The sequence below is a fragment of the Pinus tabuliformis genome, chromosome X, assembly GCF_031772625.1.
Source record: "Pinus tabuliformis cultivar Carrire ecotype Pingquan chromosome X, CPIR1, whole genome shotgun sequence".
Classification (NCBI taxonomy): domain Eukaryota; kingdom Viridiplantae; phylum Streptophyta; class Pinopsida; order Pinales; family Pinaceae; genus Pinus; species Pinus tabuliformis.
In genome coordinates this window covers 535877741-535899111 of record NC_142308.1, presented here as the reverse complement: position 1 = coordinate 535899111, position 21371 = coordinate 535877741, and positions in this window count along the sequence as shown.

Genomic DNA, 21371 nt, shown 5'->3' with positions numbered 1-21371 from the left:
TGGGATAAGAGTCATGTTACATTATCAAGATATTCACAAATTCTCATGGGGAGAAGCCACTATGAACGAATTCTACATTCAAAATAGAAGCCCTGAAAGAATTCTTGGTGATATAACTCTAGAAGAAGATTTTATTGGAAATAAGCCTAATGTTGATCATCTTTGAATCTATTGATGTCTAATATACATTCAAATTCCCAAGGTGTTATCAAGAAAACTAGTGTCTATACAGAGCTGCTAGTCCCACTAAGGCTGGTAGCTACCTTAGAAACAAACACACTAAAAACTACTTTCGTTTTCCTTTATGAGAAATAGATAAGAGAAGAATAAGGAGACCAACCTCTGTCTTGCGCTTGGTTCCTTGCTCGATTCCTCTCTCTTCTGGTAGGTCTTTGCCACTCACTTCCTTCTCTGCCCAGCTTCAAAGAGTACCTGTAGAATCAAAGCAGCATAACACTATCCAAGAACATAGATCTATTATCATAAACAATATAGGATCAGATGTACATTGACCACACAAATGCACAAATCATCAATCATACAAGAATGTGGAGGAAAATTTGAATAACTTTATTGATAATCAAGAAAGAGCAAAGAGGATTACAGCCAATCGTTCTGACCCAAAATCATCCTCTTAGCAGGAAAGCCCTTCTTCACCTCATGAAAAGCTTAGATCACCCAATACTATGATATTGCACCAGAAACCAACAACACTTCCTTATAAGATACAAAATTCCAGCCCCTGGACCTCTGGGATGAGGGATCCATATATAGATTTCTGCAAGGGAGGTGAGTCAGCTTTTGAGATTTGATTAGTGTCTTCTCTCTGATAGTTCTTGATTCCACTTGGAGATTGATGATCTCTTACTCATCCCTAGTCGAATTCAGAGAGACAAGTGTCACAGGAGAGGTTTCTAGAAGATTCCATGCTCCTCCACCTTGCGGATTGACCATGCCATTTGTCACTTCTCGCCCATCGCACCCCATAGAAGGGTTTTTTGACATGCATCGCACCTACTGTGTGTATTCAGGTGGGATGCAGCGCACTTTGCCTATGGAGCAGGTGAAATGGTCCAGTTTAGACCAGTTCTGAGTAGTTTTTCATGGAGAACTTCTGGGAGATGTTGTAATCAGTTGACCTTGTTCTTTTAGGGGTTGGAAAAACACCTTTAGGGACTTAGGAGCCCTTGGTTTATGGAAATTTATGCTTGGGGTTGTAGTCCCAAAAAATGTCTATAACAGTTGCCCCCTAAAGCATGAGGTCGTTAATCTTTTGATGTCGGGTGAAATTCTTTATCATGAGGATCCAAAGTTTTTTCGAGCTGGAAGGCGACCTGTGATAAGATACAATACAATACAATATCTTCATATTATTTTCATGATGTAGCTGAGGCGGGCATTCCCATGCTTAGCTTTATAAATTCATTTTCATGTACATGGGATAGACAATCGTCTAAGTGTAGACTGATGATTCTGGTAGAGCCATCATCCCTTAGATTGGATGATTATCTGTGTAGCAATGATGTACATTTGATGTCTTTATTTTCCTGAATATATATCGCAGCCTGGATGGATGAAACTAGATCCGAGGTCTTCAATCTCGTTCGATCTTCACTCAAAGTACAAGTCGATCCATGTGAGAGATGTTCTGGAGTCGAACATGGAAAGACATCGCCTGATTACCAGCCAATGATGTAAGCTATTAACAGGCGCGAGAGGAATCACCGATAATGATAATGACCCTCAAGGTACTGCAGTACAATTCACATGGTGTGAATAAGAGACTTGGTGTCGAACACCACGCAAAATATTTCGGTCGAAGGCCATTGATGTAAACCTATCGCCGGAAGTAAGAAGCTTGCCATTGAGGCATGCAAGCTTCAAAGTACTCAAAGGGTTGTTCCTAGATTGACTTCTTGGATAATGAGCTGATGTCGACAAGAAGCGATCTGTCATAGGAGGGCCTTAGTGAATCCCACATCAATGACACAGAATGGAGCAAATGATTTTAATGGAGGTGAAAACGATCTAGTGATATACGGTTTAGGGTGGCGGTTATGAAAGAATGGATCGAAAATGTATTATAGTGGGTGAGACACAGGTGAATTCTCTGAGCGACTTCTCTTGAACATATCAGTGGCACTGACATGATGGATTGGTAGCGTTAACCCCAAATGTGGATGGTGTGATGGAACCATGGTGATGTGAGCAGTGAATGGAACAACCCAACTCGACTCGGATGCGGAGTGAAAGTTGTTGGCATTATGTTTCTGGTATGGCTCTATGTTACAGATGTTGTACTTGATGGCAACACCCGTGGCTCTCAAAATGATGAAAATTAAGAAGTACGCAGGAGAACAGTTCAGAAGATGCGTACATGCAGGTACACCGTGAAGGGACCGCGGCCAGACATGCAGGTCACCCGTTCAGGAGGTGCGTACCCCCAGTTTAACTTACTTCAAGGTAGAGAAGCACGTTCACGTGGGGTTTCCTATGTTTGGCCCGTGTTATTTAGCCCGCCGCTCTTGATTCTATGGTTTTGGCCCGTGGTATTGTTTTATATTATTATTATTTTTGAGCCCCACGTTTTTGGGCCCCTTGTATTGGTGATCTATGGTATTGATCCATGATTTTAGGAGGAGCTTGCCTATATAAAGCAAAGGAGATCACTTGGCTAAGTATCTTTTGCAATTGAATATCTTAAGATCTGAAATATTGGGTTATTGTCTTAAAAGCTTGATCTATATGTAAGTGAAGTTGAAAGCGAATTTGTGAAGGGTGATCTCTCGAGCGCATGATCAGATCTGGGTATCTGACTAACTGTGCCACACTGGTGGACTGCCAATTTGGCCCTAATCAGAAGTACACAGGTGATTAACGGTACAGGTGCGTGGGTACGCAGAGCAGAAACAGGAGAGCTGCGTGGTGACGCAGAGCAGAAGAAGGGGTACTGCGTGGGTACGCAGAGCAGAAGAAGGAGAACTGCGTGGGTACGTAGTGCGACAAAGGTTCAGGTGCGTACGCACAGCAAAAGTACGCGGCACGATAGTATCTTTGAGTGCGTGGCTTCAGTAACAGTACGCGGCGCGATAGTGTCTCTGGGTGCGTACCTACAGTAACAGTACGCGGCGCGATAGTGTCTCTGGGTGCGTACCTACAGTAACAGTACGCAGCGCGATTGAAGAAGTAGTGCGTGGGTACGCGGTGCAACACAAGGCTCTCTGCGGGTATACGTAGGGAAGCAGAAGGTGAAGTGCGTAGCGACGCAGGCCAGAGAAAGAAAAACTGCGTATCTGTCTTAAGATCTTCTGTTTACTGAATTTTTTTGATAAGGTGTTCTAGGTTAGTTCTGTTACTGTTGATCTGGTTACTGCAGTTGACTGTGTAATTTACATGTACTTCATGATCATTTGATGCTTATGGATCCAGTTTGAAAATTTATGAAAAGTGGTCCTTGTAAGAAAAGAAGTAGGGGGTTGTAGCTCCCTTCCAGGAAATACTGGAAAACGAGAGAGAGTTGTAGCTCTCTGCAGGTTGCAGCCTGTGTACTGGTAAAGGACTGCACCAGTACAAAATCATTGTAAAAGGAGTTTCTAATTTGAAAGAAGATAGAGACATATTGCAGCAGGTGGTTTTCACCCACATTGGGTTTCCACCTTACATCTGGTGTTCTTTGGTGTGACTATCTGTTTTTCTTGTTCATGCTCATTATTTTATGGTACTGATATGCAAAAATAATTCAAAGTATAAATAAGGAAGAATTGTTAAATGAACTTGATAATATTGATTAGCCCCCCCTCTCAGTATTATTTCCAACAATTGGTATCAGAGCAGGTCCTTCGGAGAAGCTTGATCGCTTGAAGGAAGATCATTCATCATGAGCAACTACGAGAGGGAAGCATCAATCAGGCCACCAATTTTTGATGGGACAAACTTCAATTATTGGAAGGTAAGAGTTACTGCCTATCTTCAATCTCTTGGTACAGAAGTTTGGGATATCATAGATACAGGCTACACTTTTCCTTCAGCTACTCCTACAGATGCGGCCGAAAAGAAGAAATATGAAACAAATGCTAAAGCAGTCAATACTTTGCTGGGATGCTTATCTCAAACAGAATTTGTAAAGGTTATGCAATATAAATCCGCAAAAGAAATATGGGACAAGATTGTCTTGAGCTACGAAGGAGATGAACAGGTAAAGCGTGCTAAACTTCAAACTCTCAGGATTCAGTATGAGAATCTCAGGATGTATAATGATGAAAGTGTGGCTAACTATTTTCTTCGGGTAGATGAGATTGTTAATTGCATGAAAAATTTGGGTGAAGAAATAAAAGAGGCTATTGTAGTTGAAAAAGTTCTAAGATCATTGTCCCCCAAGTTTGAATCTAAAGTGTGTGCAATAGAAGAAAAGGAAAATCTACGAATTCTTACTATGTCTCAGCTTCATGGAATTCTAACTGCTTATGGAATGAGAAAGGGAGGTCCTTCAGACAGAAGAGAAGCTGCTTTCAAGGCTTCAGGCAAAGGAGATTATTATGAAGCAAGTCATGTGCCAGAAGAAGAAGAAGAGAATCAAATTTTGTCAGAAATCTTCAAAGGGGTTCTGGAAGGTTCAGAGGTAAGTTACCTTTTAAATGCTTTGCTTGTGGAAGAGTAGGTCATTATGCTGCAAAATGTCCTTATAAGGATAAAGGAAAGGAACCTGATAGATGGAACAAGAAACAGAGTGCAAATAAGAAAAGCTACTACACTCATGAAGATAGTGATGGTCTATCAAATAGTGATGAAGATGAACGAGGTAATGACTATAAATTGTTAATGGCATTTGAAGATGATGATTATATGGATGCTATAGATGTGGATAGCCTTTATGAAGAAATTACTAGACTCAAGAGATGTATAGAAGAAAAGAATATGATCATTGATACTCTACAATTTCAAATTGATGAAAAGGAAAAACATCTTGAAAAATTAGAAGGTGAAATTGTTGGTCTTAGAAAAGAGATTGAGAAAACAAAAGCTATTAATCTTAAGTTTGTCAAAGGATCTGAAACTTTGGATGAGATTATCAATTTACAGCGTTCCCCACTAAACAAGACAGGTCTGGGCTATAATGGAGAAACTTCTCAAGCATCCACCTCAAAAAGTTATCTTGATGCAACAAGAAGAAATGAGCAAAAGAACAATGGAGACCATCAGGTAAAGCAGGGACGAATCGCAAACAGAGACTATCAGGGGCAATCCGTCTTAAGGGTGAACAAAAGCTATAACCAGCCACAGGTAAAATCTTCTCAATTTGGTTCAAGAATGGATGACAATAGAAATTACAATCATTTGGCCGGTAGATTTGATAACCGCAGAAGTTTCTTCAATGGACAATGCTTTTCTTGCCATAACTTTGGTCACAAAGCAGCTCAATGTGTTGCATATAAAACGATCATGACTAGAGAAGCTCAAAAACAAAGAAGTATGATCGGGATTACAAAAAGGACCTATAACAACTTTTCGGTTCTTGAAAATGAAGTTGAATGTTCTATTTGCAATAACTTTGGTCATGAAGATTCTGAATGCAGGAGCAGGTTTCAGCAGACAAAGGAACAAGCCTCAAGCACCAAAACATGGAGAATAAAGGAACCACAACCAGAAAGATGTGGGATAGCATTTTATGCAGAGGGACAGGAAAATCTATGGTACATTGACAGTGGATGTTCGAAGCATATGACAGGTGATAAAGAAAAACTTGAATCTTATTCTGCTCTAGAGAAAGGAAAGAAAGTTTCTTTTGGAAATGATACTCCTGCAACTATAAAAGGAAAAGGCACTGCTCAGTTAAAAGAAAAGGTCAAAGCTGGAAATGTTTTGTATGTGGATGGATTGAAACATAATCTTCTAAGTGTCAGCCAGATGTGTGATCAAAGAACCGAGGTAATATTCAGATCAAATGGATGTCTTGTTCGTGATCTTGATACAGGTAAAACAGTTATCAAAGGTAAAAGAACTCCAAATAATCTATACATATTTGAAGAAGGACAACAACAATGCTATCTGAGCAAGGATGATGAACATTGGTTATGGCATCGGAGGTTGGGGCATCTAAGCTTTTCACAAATAAGGAAAGCATGCAAATATCAGGCAGTTCGCGATCTTCCAGATATCAAAATTCCAGACAACACCATATGAAAATCATGTCAGTTTGGAAAGCAAACCAGAACTAACTTTCCAGAGAAGGAAGGATCAGCTAGCATGCCTCTTGAGCTAGTACATACAGATACATGTGGTCCATTCAGGAAAAGGACACCTCAAGGAGAAGAATACTTGATATTATTCATTGACGACTTCTCCAGGTTTGTCTGGTTAGGACTTATGAAGCACAAAGATGAAGCATTCGAAAAATTCAAATCCTTCAAAGCCTTGGTTGAAAATGAATCAGGACACAAAATTAAGTGTCTCAGATCCGACAGAGGTGGGGAGTTTACCTCAAATGAATTTTTCGATTTCTGTGAAGAACATGGGATAAGAAGAGAATTCTCTACAGCTAGAACTCCTCAGCAAAATGGAGTTGTGGAAAGAATGAACAGAACAATCCAACAAATGGCTCGTGCTATGCTTGATGAGTCGGGAACTCCCGCAACTTTCTGGGGAGAAGCTGCACATGCTGCGGTTGTTATTCTCAACAAAACAAATGTCCAGGTGAACAACACTCAAACCCCTCATGAGCTCTGGTGTGGTGAGACTCCTTCGGTAAAGCACTTCAAAATCTTTGGGAGCAAATGTTATATTAAGAATACTGATGAGCAACTTGGAAAACTTGAACCTAGAGCAGATGAAGGCATTCTTCTTGGTTATTCTCCTCATAGCAAAGCATACAAGTGCTACAATAAGAGACTTGGCAGAATTGTTGACAGCATTGATGTAGTGGTTGATGAGAAGGGATACATCCCTAAGCAAGTACATCATGAAGACATCGAAGAAGATGAAGGCTACCCTCAAAGACAGAATGATGAAGAAGAAGAACCTCAAGAAGAACCAGAGGAGCAGACAAGAATAGAAGAGAAGAATCCATCCAGATATGTTCAGAAGAATCATCCAGAATCTCAGATTGTGGGGCAGAAAGAAGCAGGTGTACAAACAAGAAGAACAATTGCAGAAGCCTCAAGCTATTTGGCATTACTCTCTTCCACTGAACCACAAAATGTGAAAGAGGCATGCAAAGATGAATGTTGGGTGAAAGCAATGGATGAAGAACTTGAGCAGATCGAAAAGAACAACACTTGGGAGCTGGTCCCTAGACCAAAGGATAAGAATGTTATCGAAACAAAATGGGTCTTCAAAAATAAATTGAATGAAAATGGAGAAGTAATTAGAAACAAGGCCAGACTTGTTTGTAAAGGGTATGCGCAGCAAGAAGGAATAGACTTTGAAGAAACCTTTGCTCCTGTTGCCAGACTTGAGGCCATCTGAATGTTCCTTGCTCTCTCAAGCTTTCAAAACTTCAAAGTATTTCAGATGGACGTGAAATCAGCCTTTCTGAATGGAGACTTGGAAGAAGAAGTATACATTGAGCAGCCAGATGGGTTCATTCTTGGAAATGATCCAAATCTTGTATGCAGATTGAAAAAGGCTCTCTATGGTCTCAAACAAGCTCCAAGGGCTTGGTACTATCGTTTGGACAAATATCTTCATCAACAAGGTTTTTCAAAAGGATCAACAGATAGCAATCTTTATATAAAAGTTGAAAATGACAAATTACTAATACTTGTTGTGTATGTAGATGACATTATCTTTGGTAGCAATGAAGAAGATATGAGTCAAAGCTTTGCCTTGGTCATGCAGAAAGAATTTGAAATGTCCTTGCTGGGAGAACTGACATATTTCCTTGGTTTGCAAATCCAACAAAAAGAAGGAGGAATCTTTTTGTCTCAAACCAAGTATCTCAAACAGATTTTGAAGAAATATGGCATGGAAGATGCAAAACCAGTATGTACACCCATGGTCACAGGATGTAGCCTCAGTGCAAATGATGAATCTGCAGCAGTACATCAACCAACCTACAGATCTATGATTGGAAGTCTACTTTATTTGACAGCTACCCGACCGGACATCATGCATGCAGTAGGAATAGTTGGAAGATTTCAGGCAAATCCAAAGGAGACTCATCTTCAGGCAGTGAAGAGAATTTTCAAATATCTTCAAGGGACACAAAATTATGGCTTATGGTATCCTAGAGATACAGATCTCACACTTCATGCTTATACAGATGCAGATTGGGCCAGAAGCGTGGATGACAGGAAGAGCACAAGTGGTGGTGCGTTCTTTATGGGTTCCAGATTAGTATCTTGGTTCAGCAAGAAACAGAGTTCGATTGCCTTGTCTACAGCTGAAGCAGAATATGTTGCTGCTGCATCTTGCTGCACTCAACTCCTGTGGATGATGCAGACCTTGCAGGATTTTCAAATCACTTGTACACCACCTATCTCCATCTTATGTGATAACACAAGTGCAATCAGCATCTCAAAGAACCCAGTCATGCATTCAAAAACCAAGCACATACCAATCAAGTATCATTTTCTCCGAGAACAAGTGCTTGAACAGAAAGTCAAGTTGGAGTATGTTCCTTCTAAGGAACAAGTTGCCGATATACTCACCAAACCATTGCCCAGGGAAACTTTTGAATACCTCAGGCAAAAGCTGGGGGTTGTTGATGCATCATCTTATTGAAACTCTTCTGATTGATGGTTGTACGCAAGGTTCATGCGTACATGTGCTGGGTTGCGGTTTGATTGAAGATAAAATGGCACAGGTTCAGGGGGAGCATATAATGCATTGTTGGCATTATGGAGGATGTACAGGAGGAGATCATGGATGCTGGTCTAAATATAGCTGCAATATGTCTCTATCTCTTTCATGGTTCATATTCAGGGGGAGCATGTTCTTAGGGGGAGCATAACCCTTTGCCCTTGATGTCAAAGGGGGAGAATGAAGCTGAAGTTTTTGAGGTTGCCATCAAGTCCAAAGGGGGAGATTGTTGGCATTATGTTTCTGGTATGGCTCTATGTTACAGATGTTGTACTTGATGGCAACACTCGTGGCTCTCAAAATGATGAAAATTAAGAAGTACGCAGGAGAACAGTTCAGAAGATGCGTACACGCAGGTACACCGTGAAGGGACCGCGGCCAGACACGCAGGTCACCCGTTCAAGAGGTGCGTACCCCCAGTTTCACTTACTTCAAGGCAGAGAAGCGCGTTCACGTGGGGTTTCCTATGTTTGGCCCGTGGTATTTAGCCCGCCCCTCTTGATTATATGGTTTTGGCCCATGGTATTGTTTTATATTATTATTATTTTTGAGCCCCACGTTTTTGGGCCCCTTGTATTGGTGATCTATGGTATTGATCCATGATTTTAGGAGGAGCTTGCCTATATAAAGCAAAGGAGATCACTTGGCTAAGTATCTTTTGCAATTGAATATCTTAAGATCTGAAATATTGGGTTATTGTCTTAAAAGCTTGATCTATATGTAAGTGAAGTTGAAAGCGAATCTGTGAAGGGTGATCTCTCGAGCGCATGATCAGATCTGGGCATCTGACTAACTGTGCCACACTAGTGGATTACCAATTCGGCCCTAATCAGAAGTACGGAGGTGATTAACTGTACAGGTGCGTGGGTACGCAGAGCAGAAACAGGAGAGCTGCGTGGGTACGCAGAGCAGAAGGAGGGGTACTGCGTGGGTACGCAGAGCAGAAGAAGGAGAACTGCGTGGGTACGCAGTGCGACAAAGGTTCAGGTGCGTACGCACAGCAAAAGTACGCGGTACGATAGTATCTTTGAGTGCGTGGCTTCAGTAACAGTACGCGGCGCGATAGTGTCTCTGGGTGCGTACCTACAGTAACAGTACGTGGCGCGACAGTGTCTCTGGGTGCGTACCTACAGTAACAGTACGCAGCGTGATTGAAGAAGCAGTGCGTGGGTACGCAGTGCAGCAGAAGGCTCTCTGCGGGTATATGCAGGGAAGCAAAAGGGGAAGTGCGTAGCGACGCAGGCCAGAGAAAGAAAAACTGCGTATCTATCTTAAGATCTTCTGTTTACTGAATTTTTTTGATAAGGTGTTCTGGGTTAGTTCTGTTACTGTTGATCTGGTTACTGCAGTTGACTGTGTAATTTACATGTACTTGATGATCATTTGATGCTTATGGATCCAGTTTGAAAATTTATGAAAAGTGGTCCTTGTAAGAAAAGAAGTAGGGGGTTGTAGCTCCCTTCCAGGAAAGACTGGAAAACGAGAGAGAGTTGTAGCTCTCTGCAGGTTGCAGCCTGTGTACTGGTAAAGGACTGCACCAGTACAAAATCATTGTAAAAGGAGTTTCTAATTTGAAAGAAGATAGAGACATATTGCAGCAGGTGGTTTTCACCCACATTGGGTTTCCACCTTACATCTGGCGTTCTTTGGTGTGACTATCTGTTTTTCTTGTTCATGCTCATTATTTTATGGTACTGATATGCAAAAATAATTCAAAGTATAAATAAGGAAGAATTGTTAAAAGAACTTGATAATACTGATTCACCCCCCCCCTCTCAGTATTATTTCCAACAAAAGTGTCATGTTAAAGAGCGACTTGCTACCAACAAAGTTTCTTCAAGTTTTCTTCCCAATTTTTCCCCAGTCATTGCTGACCAATACCCCTTTATTTTTGTCAAGCTTGAGGAGGATAACATATGCTTGTTCTATAATTTTCCCTTCGGGCAAACCCATCGGTATGTTTTAACGAGCCTAGCGATAGTGAAACTCGTTCTTGTCTATTATGGACAAGATTGTCGCTATTAGGTTTTAACGAGTTTAACGACAAAGATAACTCGGTCATTTTCAATTTTAGAGAGTCTGGAAAGGGACGTAAAGGAAACTCCAAAAATCCCTTTTTCGTCATCTAATCCCTTAAGTCGAAAAAAGTATAAAATAATACAAAAGGAATGAATTTTTGGTAATTTTAACGAGCCGAACAAAACAAGCGCTCGATCTTTTTGTGTAATAATTCCTCAGGTATAAAAAGATTAAAATCTAAAGAAGGGATAGCACTTCTGGTCACTTTAACGAGCTACAGAGGCGAATGGCTCGACAATCTTTTCATATTTTACGAGTCAGTTGAAAAGAGCTTAAAGGAGACTCATTTTTTGAGGAACAAGTGATAGATTCGGGTAGCAACTGATTCCAGGTAAGGTTTCGAATTTTCCAATCATGGCAGTGTCACAAGGATGGATAACAAGATCACTCTTTGCAGTTGTTCCTCAAAAAGGGGTAAAAAATCAAGTGGAGGTGAATGATCAGCCAATACAGAGTGGAGGTGATGATGGGAACACGACCAAGGCTTCAAAGGCTAAAGTAATACATTCACGATGGTTATTTACCAGAAATTGGTTCATTTTTTAATGACCTTAAACGCTGGGGGAAAAACTTGCTCATTGCTTATGTTTATTTTTTAACGAGCTTGAATTCCACTTTAAAACTACTCGATTAATCCAGTCGCATAATAAGGATGTCTCATATATAAAACGACATTATTTCAAAGCTTTGCCCCGCATCCTTTCTTTATGCAAGTTAGGAAACGACAAATCCTACGAGTTTAAAGGGTTAGAGGACCTATAAATTTAAAAAATAAATGGTTGCTCTTTGCTTGCACGCCAAAAGGTTTGCATGGCCCCAGGTATAGCGAAGTAGAGTTTCCAGGCCACCCCTCAATTTGTAGACAAAACATTTGTTTTATCGGGAAAGGCCTACCTTTTCAGGTTACCCCTCAATTTCTAGACAAAACATTTGTTTTATTGGGAAAGGCCTACCTCAACATAGGTATCTTATTCTGGTCTAATCCCATTTTCCAAAATGGACGGGTGTGTCAGGCCAGTCATATACTCTCTATGGAAACCCACCCTATACCCAAGGTTTTCCTATCGAAACAAGCCAGGGTGCATGCCCCCTGGGTTTCAGTCATGCCCTCCGAATCACTCGCGCTCATCAGGAGGACGGACTGGGGATTGATGAGACATTCCTTGCGTGAAAAGACCATTCAGGGTTGGTATATGACTATTTTCTATGTGTGAACCGGGAAATGAAAGCTGGTCTACGAGCTTGACCACTCTTCCTTCGTGCGGAAAACACATTACTCTAAAGAGTGAGGAGACAATGGCTCCCATGCAATAAATATAGTCTCATCCAAGGAGTAGATTATAATCCAGGGGTCCTTGGACTACCATTATGTTCATGTGATCAGTTTTCCTTCTCAATGTTATCGGCACATCGGGAAGTATCCCTAATGGTCGACTGGTTCCTTTGTCAAAGCCTATTAGATTTATCATCTCAGGAAAAAGCGATGGCGAACCAAGCGCTTTCCAAGCAGTTGCCCCTTCATCTATGATGGTACCGGCCATGACCATTCTATATATTTGAGCAATGATTCGGAATGGTAAACTAGGCGGTAAATGGAGTCTGCCTAGTAGGTTCCAGTCAAAGGAAACAACCAGGTTGCTTGGAGGTGGGACCGAATAGATGGATGGATACGACTCTGACGAACTTCCTTCCTGTGGTAAAGGAATGGGTAGACTGCCCCCATGTTCATCGGAGTCTGTGCTTATGAAGAGAATTTGAACAATGTCGTTCTTGTTCTCTTCGGTGACTGTATCATCTGAAGATGGACCTTCGAAGGCAAGACCAGGTCAACTGCCGCCTCGACCATTTGACTTTCATCTGGTATGGATTCAGATGTTTATCTTCAATGATAGACGCTTCAGCCGACCATAAGGGCGTGTCAGCCGGATTTTCAACTAGTGACGGACTCAGCAAGAGTTTCTTGTATCTAGGAGGAAGCCGTAACGGTGAAATCAGATGGTCGTCCAAAACTCTTTTAGCTTCGTCTAAGAAGGGACAACGGTGGACGGCGTGATTGCCTTCACACAATTTACAAGGAAATTTATATTTTCCTTTTTTTCCATGGGCTTCACTTTCACTAGTTGACAGTGTATGCTCAACATGATCGTCAGAGGTTGATGACACCGGATTGTGCAAACGAGGAGACCAGTCCCTTAAGATCTGAGGGATGCAAGGACAATATCAATGATAGTGGTCTCCTTTGCAAATGACACATGGCGATTTAGGCCTGGTCGGTGCAGTGTGTGGATTTTTGCTAGATGATGCTTGGTTGCCCCTTTTCACCTTTGGCTCCTTCTTCTTCTTCTCTTTCTTCTTCTTCTCCTTCTTCTTCTCAGTTACTTGACTTTTGGCTTTACCAGCTTCATCAAGTTAAGAGGAAGGAGGAGAGGAAGAATTGGACGAAGTAGAGGGTTGTGGGGTAACTCTAATATCGTTTAGTTGTTGACTTGATTGTTCAGAAATCACGGTGTTCTGAACGACAGAAGTTGAGAAGAGCCATACGGGCAAGCCGATTGTCAATCCTGGAAGAGACAATGTGGCCATATGGGGTGCACCAACATCTCCCCAAGAGGATAAGGGACTAGGATTTCCTCCAAGGGGAACTCCTTGGTTGGTGGACTCCATTTTTCTCAACTTAAGATCAACGTAGGAAATTTGATGATTATTCTGTTTAAAATAAATTTTAGACGCTTTGACACAACTTGTTTTTTCAATTTTTAAGAGTGGAGAAAAAACAAAAGATGACTCAAGTCGCCTTCGATTTTTAATGATCCTGAAGTGACAAGTGCTCAGATGGACCTTTTTCATTAAGGAGTCTGAAAAGGAATGAAAGGGACTGCTCTGGAAATCTAGACAGAGGGATTACCAAACCAATCGCAAAACTGCAGAATACTTTTTACGGTACGGCAGTCAATCTTCTCGAATGTTGTGTTCAGCGCATTGCGATCGATAGGGCAACAGGCACGGCTTCCTATGGATAAAGGATAAAGGATATTGTGGTCTCCAAAAATATACTCGACGGTACGTGGGAGCACAAGTCCGTACTGGCACTTATCATCTCAAAGTGGAGGAATCACCCAACCAACAGTGAAAAAAATAGTTACCAGGCTTTACGACGTTGGAATACGTCTCTAGCCTAGACTTCTAGATGTTGTGCGTTAGGTTCCAAAGTGTTTTTAGATTCATTAAATTTATTTTATGGTTGATCTTGCTTAAGAAATTTTCCTTTCAGGTTCACCACATGATGTAGCTGTAAAATTCCTAAAATGCAATCTAAGATGATAAACAGTGGTTTATTCTTCTTTTTGCAATGAAAATCCTAGCTACTAAGGAAAGAGAGATAGCGTTCTTTCAACAAAGAGCAAAGAGCACACACTATATGCACTGTCCTAAATCAAACCAACAAAGAGTCTAAATGCAAATGCACATGCATGTATTTGTTTTCAGCCTTCTTAATGTGTGAATGATAAAAAGAAAGCTAAGCGCAAATTTGAATTATTTTCCAAAGCGACAATTACTAACAAGTTTCTTTTCAAAAGAAAATGAGGACAATGACGACACTTTGTTATTTGGAATTGAAAACTTGCTTTCGACACTTGAAAAACTAATAACTCAAATCAAATACAAGAGTAACAATGTAATCAACTATCAAGAACAATCAGATTCTCTTCTATGACTAAAAAAGACACTTGTGACACTTTCAAACCAAGAATCGACATTACAATTACGCTACTTCTTTGTAAAGGAGAACTGAAAATGACTCAAAAATACATAAAAAAATTTACATTTCTTTTCACAATGGAGGCGCAATAATAGCAAGGAAAGGGGTTTCAAACAGAGATGTACTAACTACAGGTAGCAAAACTCTTGAATAGAGCTGAAAAGAGTGAACACGGAACAAAAATTTAGGAACAAGGCATTGTGTGATCAGCGCACCTGTAACACAGTGAAACTGAAATGTAATGCACCTACTACACTCAGGAAGTGCGATGCATTTGAAGTTCACAGAACAGACAGTGCGCTGGACCAGCAACGAGACTTTGATTGGGTTCTGAGTCACAGTTTGCAGTTCAGTTCAAGGATTTAGGCCGAGAAAGTGGTAATCAATAAATCAATCACAGGGGTAGGTCTAAGGAGGTTACTAGATCCACCACGAGGGTAATTAGAGAGCTTGTAAATCAATCGTTTAATTCATAAACAAAACCCAGAGATAGACTGAAGCAACCTTGATCTACTTTGTACTTGCATAGAAAATGCAATTCGAAGGCTAACTAGATTGACTTCAGGCTTCGTCTGCAAGTTTATAAAGTAAACAAATGTAGATGAAAAAACAATCTACTCGCTCCCTAGTGGAGTCACCATTTTTTATCAGGAAAACTAGTGTCTATACAGAGCTGCTAGTCCCACTAAGGCTGGTAGCTACTGTTGGGCTCCAAAAATGTCATACAAATATCACTCATTACCATACATTTTTCACCTATGCTTCCATTATATCACTCACTATTCACCACCTTCTCACTCCATTTTCCCTACTATTCACCATTCATGGGTCTCATTTATATTTTCCAAATATTGTTTATTTTTAAGCATTTTTTAGAGAAATTCTTGATTAAATATTAGAAAATAATATATTTTACTTTATATATGGAAAGTGGGTTGTTTTTGTGACATGTGTAGGTTCCAAGGAAGCTTCCAAGACACCTTTATGTGGCCTTGAAGGATCAAATTCGAATTTGAGAAGATAAACCTCATGGAGAAGATCATGATCTGATGGAGAAGATCAAGGACAAAAGGGGGTTATGTGTCTAGATGATTGAGAAATGTATGGAACTAAAGAGAGATTAGTGGATCATCATTATGAGTTTGTTATCTCATCCCATTTTATAAATAGGAGTACCTCCTCCATTCCAAAGGGAGGACTCTTGGAGCATGTACCCAACTTATGATGGAATAGAATAAAGCTTCATTTTACATAGATTTCCATTATATAGTTTTAGATATAAGTTGTCTTAGTGTAGTAAATGGAATAATTTGTCACTTTGTTCTTAAGATAATTGAGCTCACTCTAAAAGGATGAAAGAAACATTTTATTTCATAATAGATCTTATTTCATTTAATTGCTTAGATGTTTGAGGATTTGTTTGTGATTGATGAATGGTTTTAAATCTTATCGGCATATGAGGGGATAACCAAGGGTCTAAGTTAGGCTCTCTCTCCATTTGATTTGCATGATAATTGAAATTAATTATTTTGCTTTTATGTTTCAAGTATTTCATTTCTTATTCTTATGAATGAATCTTAGTTTAGTTCGGATTAGTATATGAGGGGACAATCAAGGGACTATGTTAGTCTTTCTCTCTATTTGAATCTGAACAATAATTAAAGTTCATTCTCTTGTCTTTATTTCAAGTTTCTGGTTTTATGTAATCAATGATTTCTCTATGATACTGTAGGGAAGGGCAACCAGGACCTCCTTAATTAGGAGCCTCTTCCCTTGCATATTATATTGAATCGTAAATAATTTAGTTAGACATAGAGTTAGTTGCCTACTCCTGCATATATTTTTCTGGCACCATCACAAGCTTACGAGTTTCTCTAGTTGATAATTTAATGAAAGCAGTTTAAGAAATTAAATTTCCCAATATCTACCTTAGAAACAAATACACTAAAAACTACTTTCGTTTTCCTTTATGAGAAATAGATAAGAGAAGAATAAGGAGACCAACCTCTGTCCTGTGCTTGGTTCCTTGCTCGATTCCTCTCTCTTCTGGTAGGTCTTTGCCACTCGCTTCCTTGTCTACCCAGCTTCAAAGAGTACCTATAGAATCAAAGCAGCATAACACTATCCAAGAAAATAGATCTATTATCATAAACAATATAGGATCAGATGTACATTGACCACACAAATGCATAAATCATCAATCATACAAGAATGTGGAGGAAAACTAGAATAGCTTTATTGATAATCAAGAAAGAGCAAAGAGGATTACAACCAATCGTTCTGACCCAGCATCATCCTCTCAGCAAGAAAGCCCTTCTTCACCTCATGAAAGGCTTAGATCACCCAATACTATGATATTGCACTCGGAAACCAACAACACTTCCTTACAAGATACAAAATTCCAGCCGCTGGATCTCTAGGATGAGGGATCCATATATAGATGTCTGCAAGGGAGGTGAGTCAGCTTTTGATATTTGATTAGTTTCTTCTCTCTGATAGTTCTTGATTCCACTTGGAGATTGATGATATCTTACTCATCCCTAGTCGAATTCAGAGAGGCAAGTGTCACAGGAGAGGTTTCTGGAAGATTCCATGCTCCTCCACCTTGCGGATTGACCCTGCCATTTGTCCCTTCTCACCCATCGCACCCCATAGAAGGGTTTTTTACATGAATCACACCTACTATGTGTATTCAAGTGGGATGCAACGCACTTTACCTATGGAGCAGGTGAAATGGTCCAGTTTTGACTAGTTCTGAGTAGTTTTTCATGGAGAACTTCTGGGAGATGTTGTAATTAGTTGACCTTGTTTTTTTAGGGGTTGGAACAACACCTTTAGGGACTTAGGAGCCCTTGGTTTATGGACATTTATTCTTGGGGTTACAGTGCCCAAAAATGTCTATAACACAAGGAGAAAAGAAGGAAGTTGGATCTTATAAGTATCAAAGGAATCTTCGTTGGTTATAGTAACCCATCTAAAGCATATCAAATTTACATAAAAGAAAAATGTCATATTGAAGTAAGTATAGATGTCACATTTGATGAACGTGTCACATTCAAGAAGTACAAATATATCCCTATTGATTTTGATGAATAAAAAGGACTAGACATTCCCAAAGAAGATAGTCAAAAATAGATCAACTCTCAATAGCCTACAACTAGCCATCATGAAGAACTAGAAGAACCAAGTAAACCAATATAACCTATCTAAATTATAGAAACTCAAAATAGACTATAGTGGCTAAGAACAAATTTACAAGAAGTTGAAGGACATGCGAGTACAAAAGGATAATTCAGATAAATCAAAAGACACAAAATATACTCTATTTATGTAGCTTATATGACCAAACTCATTGAATCAGAACCCTCTACCTAGGATAAAGGTGTAAACAACAACCATGGAAGATTTCAATGATGGAAGAATATGAATAAATAATGAAGAATGATGTTTGGGAATTCATTCCTAGACTAAAGGATAAAACTGTTGCGAATTCCAAGTGGATTTATAAAATTAAGCATGCAACTAATGGAAGAACTGAAAAATATAAAGCTAGATTTGTGGCTAGAGGATTCTCTCAACAAGAGGGAATTGATTATAATGAAAAAAATTCTCCTACAAACAAATACATAACTATCAAGACTCTTATCTCCATTACAACTTTAATGTGATAGAATATACACCAAATGGACATGAAGACAACTTTTCTTAATGAAACCATTAATGCATAAGTTTAAATTGAACAACCTAAAGGATTTGAAGTGCATTGAAAGGAAACTCATGATTGTAGATTAGAAAAAGGCTCTATATGGCTTAAAAAAACCCCCTAGCTCATGGTATTGTTATATAGATACTTACCTAAAAAGGCATGGATTTATTAGAGGTGTTGCAAATCCAAATTTCTACATAAAAATAGTAAATAATGAACCAATAATCATTTGTCTATATGTGGATGAGTTATTAATAAAAAGTGTGGAACATCTCATTCGTGAATGTAAGAATGATCTAATAGTTAGTTCGACATTAAAGAACTTATACTAATGCAATATTACTTGTGAATTGAAGTTTGCAGAAACTACGTGAGATCCTTCTTGGTTAGCGAAAATATGTGAACAAGATTCTACAAAAATTTGGAATGATGGATTGTAAACCTATAGCAACACCAATGATCATAAATTTGAAAGAGTTGAAAATTTCAGATTCAAAGCTTGTTGATATATCATCATATAGGTAGTTTATTTTTTCTCTAATATAATTAGTGAACACGTGATGATATATATGCTAGGCACTAAATACCATAAGATAATTTAGGTGGAAACTAGACATGATCGTTGGGTAGCAACACAACACATTTTGAGATATCTTCATGGAACTACAACTACTGTTAAATATATTTTATAAGAAATGAGATTTTATTATCAAGCTATATTGATTTTGATTGGGTAGGTACTGAAGATGGGAAATGTACTACTTGTTGTTGTTTTTGTTTGGGTCCTGTTATGGTTTCTTGGATGAGTAGAAAATAAGAATCAATTATGTGAAATACTTCTGAAGCTAAATATATGGTAGCCAATGAATTTTGTCTTGAGGTAGTTTGGCTCTAGTACTCAGTCCTTCATCTGAGGTTGAAAAACATTAAGATAAAATATCATTATGTTCAAATAATGATGCACAATGGAGTCATGAAGCACCATTATATCTTTAATAATGAGAAGGAAACTGGAGTACTGATAAAGCCTCTTCCTAAGGGAAACCTTGAGTACTTTCGAGAAAATCTTGGGCTTGTGGGTATCTCCTCCAAAATTTGGAGGGAGTGAGGATGGACACCATATTGTCCATGTGTCATGTACTATGGTTAAGACTAACTATTGTATGTCTAGTAAATGAACACTGATTAGGAGAATGGTGGATTAGATCAACATATTGGATGACCATTCTTGAGTCATGTTTTGTGGTTGATTAGGATTAACATGCTATGTTGGATACATGGACTTGGTAAAGAATGGTGTATAGGAAACACTTTTCCTTATATTAGGAAACGGTCTTGTGAGGAAATCCCTTAGTAGCACCTAGGCAGTGGTGTCCAATTGAATGCCTCCTAGAATTGTTCTCTAATATAGTGGAGAGATAGAGTGTACTTTTCAAGCCCTAGGTAGTTTGAAAATGTTGGTCATGATGATGTTATCCTCATTTTTTCTTATCAATTTGAATGCATTCTTATATGAATATTTTAAATTGAGAATATCCTATTGATTCATTATGAATACCTCCCTAGTTAAGAGGGATTGTTGAAATTGCAACTAGATTCGGTACTCATAAGATAAATATTTTCATTAGTATATTTATTATATTTATTCTGTTAAATCATGTTCTTCATAATTAGAGTCAAAATAATAAAAAGTAATGTATTTGAGTCATGTCCCATTTGGACTTTTGAAAGTAATATAATTTTATTTTTATTTTTATGTCATAATCCCACAAGATCTTCAAGTCAACCCTCCCTAGAAAAGTCAGCCTAGTGGCACATATTCGACCCTCCTAGACAATTGTATATAAGAGTAAATTTTGACCTCTTAAGGGCACAATTCATGAACACATCATGTATCCGTTTCTACACCAAGACAAGAAGGAAATGGGACAAAGTCAAAGGAGAGAGAAGGAAGTCAAAGAGAGAGAGAAATAAAAATTTTCTACCCTAAACCAACCCACACATGTGTAAATTTTCAGTCATTTTCTTAGGTATTGCACGATTGAATTTTTATCTCTATTCTAGGACTGCAAATCTTTGATTTCACTAGATTCAGAGAAAATTCACCAATCCTAGCTTTGACTATTGGAGGGGACTTAGAGGATGGTTTTGGCTTGGAATATTTATGGAAGACTTGATATTAATCTTGGTCTTAAATATATCGTCTTGATATAGTTCTATAAAAGAAGGACTCATAGGTTTCACCTCTTGTGGGTTTTTTCCCTAGCTAGTAGCTTAACCTTTGGTGTCACTCATCTCTTTGTGATATTTATATTTTGTAAATTTGTATAATTGATGAAGAAGACATAACTAGTAATAAGAAGACAATATAACATTCAAAAGTAATTATCAAGAAGAGGAATCAAGAATTGATCTCTACTGAACTTGGTCTCTCAATAGTAAAATAACGTACAAATAAGCTCGATGAATAAATAAGAAATTAGTTTAATTGTACTATAAGAAACGATAATAGGATAGAATACTGAGAAATTTCTAAGTACAAGGATGAAAAACATGAGCATTAGATAATTCCATAAAGTAGACTAAAATATAGGCACATGAGTAGGTGACCTTGCAATGTTATATAGTACATTATAAACATGTTTTTGTATAAGCCATAATTTCTTTACTCAGTGACCAAACCATTGTAAAAAATTGAAATTTAATTCTTGTCTAAATAACTCGTGATGGGAGCAAATATGTAGGATACAAAATATATATTTTTAAATAAAATCTATGTATAGTAGAGATAGTTGTAATAGACTTAGAGATCAACTAATTACATAAAAGGAGAAATAGCTTACTGAATTAGTTGAAGATGGAAAACATTGGTTTTTACATTCTACTATTACAAAACCATGTCAAACTTAGAAGAAATTAGAGATGAACCATACTTGGAGTTGTATGAAGAAAATTACTTTGAGTCTTTGTTGTGAAGAACTTTTTTATTTCCCAATTATTACGGTAGGGTCTGAGTTGTAACCGACAATA